This window comes from Lytechinus variegatus, chromosome 18, assembly GCF_018143015.1.
Source record: "Lytechinus variegatus isolate NC3 chromosome 18, Lvar_3.0, whole genome shotgun sequence".
Taxonomy (NCBI): Eukaryota; Metazoa; Echinodermata; class Echinoidea; order Temnopleuroida; family Toxopneustidae; genus Lytechinus; species Lytechinus variegatus.
In genome coordinates, this window is record NC_054757.1 from 23,842,077 (window position 1) to 23,854,629 (window position 12,553).

General features: G+C 33.7%; 1 long non-coding RNA gene across 2 annotated transcripts in view; it reads left to right on the forward strand.

Annotated features, from left to right (window-relative positions):
- The first annotated feature begins 3,472 nt into the window (after window positions 1-3,472).
- Window positions 3,473-12,553, forward strand: part of LOC121431768 — a 45,754-nt gene continuing 36,673 nt past the window's right edge. Inside the window, exon 1 of one of the 2 annotated variants that reach the window (XR_005972162.1) lies at window positions 3,473-3,670. This is a non-coding gene — a long non-coding RNA (uncharacterized LOC121431768). The remainder of the gene's footprint in view (window positions 3,671-12,553) is intronic. The other variant, XR_005972160.1, reaches the window with a different exon arrangement.

The window sequence follows — 12,553 nt, forward strand, 5'->3', positions numbered from 1 at the left end:
ATCGGAGATGGTAGGCTAAATCTTCTAACATGGGTACTATTGTGTCATGGCTTTTTAAAAATTGTCCAGTCAATCCATATCAGGACAAACATGTTAAAGCCAGAGAACACTTGTAATTATCCCCAGGGGCCTAACAGGGGTCGTTGGTCGGGGAGGGGGGGGGGCAAGAGCCAAATATTTCCCGGTCATACCATGGTATGGGCAGGCAGTGGTGTAATGAGGCCCCCCCCCAAAAAAAAAAAAATGGCCAGAGTTGGCTCATCGGGCAGAATTTATTCTTAAAAAAAAAGTTACGAGCGAGCGATCAAAAAACGACACTATTTACTACAAAAATCATTTTTTGATAGATTTTGACTTGTTCGATAAAACACTTAAAAAATAATAGCACATTTCACCCATCTCTCTATCCCTTTCTTTCTTTTTTATCGGTCTGTACGCTATACTGTGAACATGATTTTTTTGTTATGATTGTGCGCGGGCATTGAGGCGAAGCTCTATGCAGCAGTAGCGTTATGAGTAAAATTTAAAAAAACTGCTTATTAAGTTAATAAGCTAATAATAAGTTCAATTCAATTCAATTTCAATTCAATTTTATTTATTTCACTTCCATCAAACAAAAAAAAAGTTAAGTCCAGAGCGAGCTAGAAAAAAAATCACCTTTTTATGAGAATCTAACTTTGAGATAGATTTTTATATTCAGAATATAACATCATATCTTACACTTTTCCTTTGCTTTTCTTTCCTCCTTTTCTTTTTTTTGTTGTTCTTGGTCGTAGAACATTTAGGGACCATGACAGGTGGTGTCCGGGGGCTCTGCCCTTGGAAACTCTTGATATTAAAGCCACTTTAAGCCTCACACATGGCGGTTATTTTTTATCAAATCGCGGGTATATAATATAGGTTTACAAAACATATTAATTCAACGCAGTTGCTTGATAAACCAAATATATTGAGGGGTACAACTGAGCAAATGTGGGAAAATTTGTAAAAAGTCGCCAGCGACCGAAACGAACCAGAAAAAAATTGGCCTGTTTAAACTAAATTCTAATCATGTGATAGATGTTTACATTACATTCAAATCGCGGGTATATAATATAGATTTTACAAAACATAGTAATTCAACGCAGTTGCGTGATAAACCAAATATATTGAGGGGCACAACTGAGCAAATGTGGGAAAATTTGTAAAAAGTCGCCAGCGACCGAAACGAACCAGAAAAAAATGGCCTTTTGAAATGAAATTCTATATGTCATAGATATTTACATCATATTCAGTAAATAAAATATTACATTGTTTTTAAATAATTTGTTTTCGTTGCCTCATTTATTTTCTTTCATTTCCCTTTGGGCGTGGAACCAAGTCCCCACCCTTACGCCAATGAATTAACGTAAGGAAGGGTCGAGCCATACAGGGGCCCGTTAGAGAGCCCTTTGAGAGCCTCTACTGCATGGGGTCTGGGACAGAGCCCCTGGGCGGTAACTCTTGCCAGCGTAAAGCTTCACCTTGGTAGGGACATATAACGTATGATAAGGGGATATTAATGTCTAGACTTTGGCAAGGGAATTTTTTGTCCTAATTGCGACCGTTAATTGCATAAAATTTAGCAAGCTTGTAATAGACTTCATACACAACGTTATACGCCGTCCATCTTTCTTCCCATTCTTTAAACAAATCAAATCGCTCTGATATTATACAAGTTGCTATATAATATGGATGATGGAGCCCCCAAAACACAATGAATTTGAATTAAACACGAATAAGAAGAGGCCAACCATATTCTTAAGGAGCAGCAAACCGCCCCCCCCCCCCCTCTACTCAATCTTCCACAACTTGATGATGTAATAAGGCTTGTAAATTATGAATTGCTCGTCAGCTAAACGGATATCATGACGACACAGCCGAGAATGAAACCCCGTTTGATTTCCCGTAAAATATACATAATATTCTTGCGAATAACGTGCATGCTAAAGGAGTCACTCCGCTGACGTTAACTACACTTTTTTTCGATCTCTACTACCATATTCATCCTTCAATCGGCAACAAAATGCAAATGGTACATTTACATAAATGGGTCAAGGGTCAAGCAGGTACTGGTCAATTGATGATCATACTCCGGCGCACCCAAGCTTTCGAAATACAATAAATGAAAGAAAAACCCGAAGTGGGAAAATTGCACGTAGATTGTACGTGTTCTTTATTATCAATACTCGATTTCAGAATTCATTCGTCAGTAAGGTGCTATTTTCGTTTCATGTCAATAAACTGTTATTCATTTCTTCTTAGTCAATTCTTTTACAAGTTATTTGTTCTCTCCCATCAGTAACAACTCGCTCATACATTTTCCTACATTAAATTGAGTAATTTTTTTTTCTGAAATGTTATGTGAATTGTACAATTATGTAATTACATTCAGATAAAAGTAAAATATTCGTTGGGCTGTGATGTCTCGGAAATGGATAAAAATTAATCAAAGAAATGCTATAAGGATTTGAAACGATGGGTGGACCAGAACAAAAAAAATAATTTGAGATTATTTCGTTTTGTTCGAAAACACCCCTTCCGAACAACTCGAAATCTCATAAGGGGCATTGTGGAACAAATGTTTGTTTTCTATTTTCAACGTTTATAGCCAAATTAAAATCTGAATTTTCTGATTACTACAATATTCAAAATAACTGAGTTATTTTAAACAAATAGTGACGACTTGTGTTATGCGAAACACATGAAGCAAATGTTTCTAACGAAATTCGTCATAAATAAATCAAATCTTATCATCGAGTTATGGATTTGTATTGACCGTCATGATGGTCAATATGATTTGTTTTTAATACATTGAAATATTTATTATTTTTCATTGCACTATAGGCTTAATTTCTTTGTAATGATTTTATGCATTGCAATGCCTTTATTCTACTGTCGTCGATATTGCTTCTCCTTTAGAAATCAACGATGAAACAATATCTTATGAATTAGATATTATACAAGCATTAACATTATTTTTCATTCTTCTTTTATGGATTTATTTTTTTCTCGGGGAAAACTCACTTCATATCGAAAGGATTTTCATGATTGTTAGCTTTTCTTTCAAATTTTATTTTTCAATCAGTACCCATCTTTGATGACCTTTTTTTGACCAGCATCTTTGATTAACTGTGAACCGTTATGTTCACAAAATACGAAACGAAATACATGTACTCAACAATATCACTCGATATGAAAACATTTCCCGACGTTGAGCAAGCAAAAACCAGACCGCTAGTTTCCCGATCACAATGCACTCTCAACCGTATGTATAATGCCTTACTATGGTTTGTGGAAGTAAGCTCTATAGACCAATGTCAACGCCATTTATGAAAGATCTAATCCCAATTAGACCGTCTCGACCGCTAAAGTAAGACGACTTGAGTTTGAAGTGCCCTATCTTTTCATAGTGGACCGTTATATTACGTAATCTGGTCTACGTTGCATGCAAATGAGGCAAGTCAAAACCCAAAGCCCGATCTAGGCTCGTTCAACGAAATGAACCCCTCCCGTATGAAACCCGAGTCGTTGAAACATTTCGAATTATCGTATTTTGTTCATTTTTTGCAACATTTCTGCCAGAATTCGAGATAATTCGTTAGATTCGAGGTTGTATGCTGTACAAGAGAACCAGTTTTCTGAATTGAAGGTATGCAATTTACATTTTTTACAGCTTTAGATTGAAACTAATCTGATTTTTACAGTCTAATCATAATGTGAATTTTAACATTTATTTGTATTGATATCGCGTTCGTGGCATCTCTTTATCCCGAATATCAACTCTTCTACATACATCAAAAGTGCATTACCTTGTATTAAATTTATATAGATAAATAATTTAGTACGTGTTTCTTCTAAACATAGATGTTCACAAGAGTTAAAGAGAAATTTATGCTTGAATTTGACAATCGGAATGATTTCCTTGTTACATAGAGATAATTGTTGGGTCAAATGCCGCCATTTTGTTTTTCTCATCGATTTGGGTGAATTTTATTGACAATACTTCAATTTATACACTTTTCCTTTAGTGATTACACAAACATTTGATCAAAGATACAAACATTCGTACAATATCGTTTTGATGTTCAGTCTGGTTTGTTCGAAATGTTAATATTACCTCCGAAATAATGAGATTTTCGAGTTCGTTTTCGCGACTCTGTTCGGCGTTGATTTGAAAGTGCTCGTGGAGCGTTGCAAAGTAGCTCAATATGTATTTCTATCATGTCTTTTTGCTCACAGTTTTTACATGGCAGTGATGCAATCCATGAATAAATACATCTAATATCAAATAAGTATTGTTCGCTAGATTTCAGTAGTAGTATCATAAGAAAGTGTTTAATTTTTTTTAATGTGAGAAAGTAGTGAATAAAATGCTTATAAAACTAGATTCAACACAAAAGGCAGAATCACACAATCAAGCCAAGTAGGCCTACAATATGAAAGGAACTAAAATAAAAACACATTTTCTTTCAAATCAATTCAATTTAACATTTATTTTCCTTCCAATTGACATTGAAAGAAAATATAAGGCAGTTTTCTCCACACAATACAAAAATGATTGTGTTAACAAACTATTAATACAGTTACAGTATTAATTTGATTGTATCACTGATCACTACATTATAATGTGGTTTTATCTGATAAATGACAAAAATGATATATCTTTCTAATTTTATTTCAATAAAAAAATTAACGAGAAGAACAAGGGCAAATAAATTTATGTGTTTTTTATTATTCATAGAAAACAAACCTTATTAAATAGATGATTGATAATGATTCTCTCTTATTGTTAGTATACATGTAGGTCTGTAAATGTAATTCTATTTAGACGTGATATTAGCCAGTTTCGGTGGAAGTATTTCTCTAAAAAAAGTTCATAGTGGTTGAATTCTATTAAAAAAAGATTTTAGACATTCCAATTTTATCCAACATTTGCATTTTACCTGTTTCAGTATTTCCAATTGACACTCGTCTAATTGAATAATAATCATTCCAGTTGAGTACATGATAATTTGCAAATTTGATAAGAAGAAAGTTCCCAAAATCTGAACATTATGTAATTGATTAAGTAAAAAAATTGGTCTTCTAACAAGAAAACTAATAAAGATACAAAAATAAATAAAGTCAATTTGGTGCAAGGTAATGATGTCTCCTCTTCTAATTTTTTTTTTAAACTTGAAAGAAATTGGTTTGAATTTGGGATGGTTGATCTGTGTCTCCTCCTATTCATGGTATTTAAAATTGATCCCAACGAATTATTTGTTAGAATTACACAACCAAAAGCAGGATATTGTGATAAAATACGTTTTGCTATTAGTTAAAATCAAATCCAAATTCATATCTATCCATTTTCAAGAGGAAAACTATGCAGAAAGAACCTCACATACAATGTAAAAATGATATTGGGTAAAATTTTAACCAGCACGAGGGTACTTATGTGTCCAACCAATTTGGGGCAGTATTTTACCCAATGCGGGAAGGATATTGTCCAGTAAGGTAAAAAAAAATAAGCAGTAATTACTTTAGAATGGGCAAAATTGTCATCACACTGTATAAATAGAAATGCCCAAAAGAAATGCCCAATATTGGGTGGATACATAATTACCCTCATGGAGCATTTTGCCCAATATTTTAGGGTGTATAGTTTGCACTCGAAATCATAACTGAGAATACCAACATAAACGAGGTCAGGGGCGGATCCAGGATTTCCCAAAGTCCAATTAGGGAGGGGGCACATTTTCCCGATGAATATTTGACAAGCAAAAAAGTCCTCACTTTCAAAAAAGGAGGGGGCACACCTGTCATTTTTATTTATATGATAATTTGTTTTTAGTGTTTGTGGACCTTATATTTTGGATGTATACTCAGAGTTATGTATATAGGTTACATTATATCCTCCCCCATCCCTCGTGATCATGTTGATAGAACATTTTTGTTGTCATAGAGACCAATGTAAATTGCACAATAGCATAAAATGAGCATTAATTTTAGATGCCAAATCTAGAAATATTTCCAAGCCATTATTTGGACTTGGGTTAGACAAATATCCTATGGATGATAATGTATCACAGTCTGAGTTATCCAGCTTGTAAAATCATATTTTAAGCACGTCAATATCATATCGTCTCTAAACCTCACTTATTTCAACAAAATGTGTAATAAGTAACTTAATTTGATGAGCCTTTGCATAATGACTGTTTTTAACAGAAATATGGCGCAATATAAAGGCTGTGGATCATCATCAATATAAATGTTTTGAGGTGGAAACATCTTGTGGGATAGGTGAAAGAAAGTATTTTAAATTTTCAAAGTTCTTTTCATACTGATTTTTTTGTTACAGTGAAAAGCTCTACTGACTGCTAGCCTGTCCATTTGATATAAAAAAATATGACCAGACTAAAATAACCAGTTGAAAATGAACATGGAGTTGGGACCGAGGAATTATTGTGTGTAGCCCCGTGCGTAAATTTCTGTGTGCGGAGGATGTGACTCGAAGCATAAATTATTGTGGTGATTTAAAACAAATCTTACAGTCTCTATTAGTTCTTATATAGGCCTACATTATGATTATCCTGTCGGGATCATGTTGAGGCTGTTCTTCCATAATCGAGTCTCATGACCAAAATTATCCTTACCTTTATATAATCATTCCATATGATATTATCATGTTCTTTTCGTATCATTTGCTTTCTTGAAAGTACGTAATGTGGCTGTGAGCCTCTTCATCGTAGGTCCATGTATAAATACAATAAGAACTACAGATTATAAGAATAAAATATTCCAATCCTCTCCCCCGAATGCCCCTCGTCTCATCATTGTTCATAGAAGATATTTCCTTGTTACTGTCTTTCTTTCCAGTCGAATAGAAAAGCCTCGTTGATTGGTTTTGACTTTGATAAAACGTCGTGTTCATAGACCATTATAATCGTGTAATTGCATCTTGGTTGGAGAACAAAAGCAACAAGTTTTGAACACCGGGACCACAACACAGAATGATTTGCTATTACACGTGGTAATTGAAGTTTCTTTTAGAATTAAGCCAAATACAGTTTGCCTCGGGCATATCATGAAGTACTTTTTATATTTATTTGATTGGCCCTGGAGTGTGTATTGTTATGGTATCATAAACTACATGATGTTTGAACAAGTCGTTAATATTAACATGATTAAGAATCTTTGTTCAGAAGTCAGAAATTTCTTTGATGCCGCCTCCAGCTATCTCCTCTATACATTCATTTATTTATTTTCGCATCCAAAACATTTCAAATGTGGATTTGTTAAAAGTTCAAATCCATCTTTAAATAAAGTTTTGTCTCCAATGCCCAGCACTCTTTATTGTAGACAAGACATCTGAAATGGGTCTTTAGTCAATACTTCCAGCATGTTTATGGAGTAATATCTTCTAAATTAGAGAGTATTAGTCGACAATGATATAGCTTGAATCTGTTTCCTGTGCCTTTTAAAAGGATAAGAACATGATGAAAGGGCAAATCATATCAACGGAAAACAATTTCATGGACGGTTTTTCCATATTCTTTAAAAGATGAAACAAATTTGATTAAAATAGAAGGATAACAAATATAAGTGATCTTAAAACTTAAAAACGCCGCTTCGTTTATAACAATGTTAAGAGCAAGAGTTGAAATTTCAACAAGGATCAAGAAAAACTAAAGTAAATTGATGAACAAAACACCAGTATAGACCAGTCGCTGCATACTCAAGTCAGATTTTAATACTTACACTGAAATTATTTTCAAATTTGTTTAGTTATTTATTTATTTCTTCGATTTTTCATTGATTTATTATATTCATTACTTTTCTTATCAATAATTTTAGTCATTATATATATATATATATATGTTTATTCAATTATTTCTTTGTTAAACTCTCTATTTCTATTGATTTGCCAAACTAATTTACAGTTTTTATTCATCATTAACTAATGAATGAATGAATGAAATTAAAATATTCTGTTTACATTTTACATTTATTACGTTTACTCTTTTTGTTCCTTTTGCTTCCGTAATGAACAAAAATATCTCAAAATAATTCAGTTATGATTCCTAGAAAATTATGAATAATTTAAGTGTCAAATGAGTTAATAAAGGCCTGGTCACACCTCCCGAGCGTCGTTGGAGCGGTAGGGAAAGAGGGTCGAATTTCGTTTTCAAAATTGGGGGAAAAATCGGAAACAAAAATCGAAAAAAAAAAAAAAATCGAAATGGAAAATGGTGAACGGTAGCGAGCGGTGATGATTTTTTTTCTCTCCGCTCCACGACCGCTCCAACAACGCTCGGGCTATGTGACCAGGCCTTAAATTGGATGTGTACTGTTAGGGATTTGTGCCCCCAATCGGCTATCCATACTTAAACCACAACTTTCGACCAGGGTTTGATTCAAACCCGAGTTCTGGGGAGCGTTTCATCAATATTTTCATCCGACAAGTTGTCAGATCTGACATCTTTCCTTGATTCTGATTGGCTTAGAGGCACTGTTCCTATGGTAACTGTCGGATAAACTGGTATTTGTCGGATAAAATGTCTGACAAGTCCTTTCATGAAACGCCCCCCCAGAATACGAGCCATACACTTTATTTCAGTTCTTCTCCCCTCGTAACCCTTACCCTTGTCACCCATGAGTTTTATTATTGATTTACTGAAGGTATAGATCCCCCACTTACGTGAACTTGAAAAGTGCAATCCCCTTATGATTTATTTATAAATTTCCGGTTTTGTATTCACGACGTTCATGGGAGAATTATGACAGAAAATGGAAAAATAACAAACGAAATAACGGGGTATTAAACGGATATAGGGATCAAGGTCAAGTGTGATCGCGATCAATGATCACGATAGTGAAAGATGTCGTCTGCTCACAGTTTATATAAGATTCACTTTACGCAAGGGGCGTACAGTAGTTAAATTGGACATGATCAAATATGAAAGCGCTTGTTCAAGTAACTTTTGGAATAATGAATACTACCCCCACCATGAATTGTTTTATATAAATGAATAAACTGATTTAATAACAGCGCATATAGCATTAACATTTCAATGCATTTATGAAAGGATTATATCTTCATCATTTTTACGATATGGGCAAATTGAAAATACCAAATGTTTATGTTCTTCGATTATGTAAGTTGAACAAAAACATTTCAAACTGAATTTTGTTTTCCTTCGGTCAGCACATTATGATATATCTAACTCAAACTGGTTTGAAAAAAAATATGGAAAATTACTTGTTTGAACCATGCGAATAATGAGCTATATAATGTGCAGATTGCAACTGTTTTAAAAATAATATTTCTGTATTTTTTTACAATGTTCTTTGGTGTATTGCTCTCTCCACTCATTTCCTTTAAAGGGAAGTTTAGTTATGTGAAATATGATGATCATTGTATTTTTTTCAAATTATTTTTCTGAAATTGGAAAAAAATAGGCTGTGCAGAAATGTGTGGTCCCATTGCATGTAGTTGGTGTGTAGTGCAATTAGTTTTAGAAGAATCGAGTAAAATGATTCCACAACATTACAACATACTCCAATTCTTATTTGTGCATTAAATTTCAACATTTCCCAGCCTACTTTCATGTCTTTGAGATTGAGAAATATTTCCGACATTTAGAATTTTCCGACCAGAACTGAAAAAAACTTTAAATTCATGAAGTTAAAATGACATTTAGCGTGAAAAGTTAGGAATTTGCTGGAATAGGAATGCGTGCGCTTTTGAGGTATTCTGGACGAGGGGTTTTAGCAGCGTGTATAAAGAACTGAGAACCCAACCCGCAATGTAGCTTATCCGTGTAGTCACTATGAGATGGCTTGTCATCACCAAGACGATATTAAGGTATCAACAGCTTCAAAAATCTTTTCATTTAATCTTTCACAAAACGCCATGAATTGGGTCAAACTCAGGAATGGACATCTTCTGGTTTCAAGCATGCCTTCAGAGGGGTTCCCTCAGTGATGAGATTGAGGGTGTTTAGATCTTCTTCTATCATCACCCTAAAGTCCTTGGCTCTTACTGCTAGGCTTAATTGCACATTAATAACAACTCAGATCCCCTTATCCGACATGTAAGACAGTTTAAGCTTCTCAAAAATGTCTTCCCGTTGATGTAGCGTTGTCCAAGCTCGTTCTATGTCCGCCATTCATTTCTAAATAAACATTATCATCAATATGATACTGATTTGAATTTTTGTTCTTACCATACTAACGGTGATAGAGAAAGGTTGCACTTGTGATAAAATCATTAGTGTTTGTGAATAGCGTGATATGGTACGAATACCCCCCCCCCCACACACACACGTATATCATTCTTAATGTGATATTTCTGTAATAATCCTTTCAAAAGTAAATAATTTTTAACTCAAATATTATTTCAAGCGGGGCATATCATTTTTTTCAGTTTTAGACTTAAAACAAACTATTTTTTTAATCAGAGAGTGGACTTATTATACTTTATTTTATCATATCTGTAGCATTGTGTCCGAATATTTTTTTTCGACTGAGTTGTATACAATATTTAAAGTTTACCCAGACAAAAAAATAGAATAGTAGGAAAAGATATTTAAAAGTATTGGTGAATGTTTTGGGGGAAAATCCATCAAAGATTAAAAAGTTATTCGATTTTGTTTTTATATTTGTGACTATTTGTGGCGTCATATGCGAGCAGCTTCCATAAAATATGGTATCATGTGGTAAAAACAAATAAAAAATGTCAATTTCGAAGAAAAGAAGAGGAGATGGTTATCATTTCACACCCGCTCCAGTAATGAAAAACCATTGATAAATAGAAGTTTATGTATTTTATATTACTTTCTCAATCTCTGATTTTCCCCTGTTTCTTTTTATCATTTTTTTTTTGGGGGGGGGGGTGGAATCCCGTTCAAAACTCAAACCCTTGTTTTTTTGGATGCCTACTTAATTTTGCTTGATCAATCATTGTACATTTACAAACTGCGCAAAGGGTTAATTAGTTCGCAGTAGAAAATAGCGGTTTGCACCGAGTTGACTTACAGCTACTTTTTCTTTGTTTTCTTTCTTTAATTCTTTTCTTTTTTTACCGAGCGGAAAACCCACATCATATAGTGTAGATAGTGTATTAGGATTAACAAGTTCAATCGATGGTTACATTTAACGGTCTACTTCATCCTCAAGTGTGGATGTATCTCCGACAGACAGCCTAATAAACAGATTAACGGTCTACCGTTCACCTTTCATTTTAGTCCAGATAATCTTATATCGATCGCAAAATGTAACTCTTAAAGCAAACATCGCCCCATACAATATAACAAAAAAATTACTTTTAATAAAATGAATATTCTGGTATTACACTAATTGTTTTACATTAGAAATTATCTTAAAAATAAAAATAAATGTTGTATCGATGAAGAGATGTGTCTGAATTGAGACTATGAGGGTGATACTAGTCTCAAAGGGAGAAAGTGTTTTTTCGTAGGAGCTTTGTTTGTCGATAAGTCTGATCTTCAATCGTTCCAGCCATCGTAATTGGTAGACAATAGAAGATAGAGGAAGATGAGACTATTGACCGGGAAGGTTACGGTTAACAGGTAGCAGTCGATTCATTTTTGGACCGTTTTAGAAGGTTTCTCGACCATTCAACCGATTAAAAAAGGTGCAAAGATTCTGTTTTCAGCGGGGGCGGGGGGGGGGTTAGGACGGCAAATTTGTTAGATTCGAAGGCAGACTATTTGATAATAGAATGCAAAGGTTACCTTTATGAAGAGAATTATAATGAAGAAGTTTATTATTGTGTTTGCAAAAAGATTTTGCGAAAGGATTTCTTGCCGTTTAGCACAGGTGCTGCATGAATATAGGACAAAAACATCACATTTTCATTCAAAATAATCGGGGCATGTGATTGGAATAAGTGTATTATAATTTCGTAAAAGTATCGTAGCTTTTCTTCATAAAGAAGTTATTGCAAACTCTAACTGAACTTTTAGCTTTCCTCTCATACCATTAACTCGATCTTTATGATATTCTCGTGATTATTTTGATGATTGTAATTAATTGGTCGTAGTAGTAGTAATAGAAGTATAGTAGTAGTAGTAGTAGTAGTAATAATAGTAGTAGAAGAAGAAGAGGAAAAAGAAAAAAGAAGAAACAGAAGAAGAAGAAGGCGAAGAAAAATAATAATAAGAAGAAGAGGAAAACTAAAAGAAACAGAAGAGGAAGTAGAAGAAGAAGAAGAAGAGATACATAATACGATGATGATGGAGAGGCAAAGAATAAATGGAAAGGAAACGTAAAAGAAAAGGAAAAAGCAAACAAGAGGGGGGGGGGGTGGAAAAGAAAGGATAAAGAATATAGTTTAAAAAGAACCTTGAAAATTTTCCACAATCACTACAATACATTTTGTTTTCATTTTTTTACTTCAATTTCAAATTTGTAAGCATTTTTTTTTATCAATTACATCCCATTTTCTTTTTTTTTCTAAGGGAACAGAAGGCTGTAACCGATTATCATTCTGAAGTTATCAATGTCATGCTTTTAAACATATCATTTT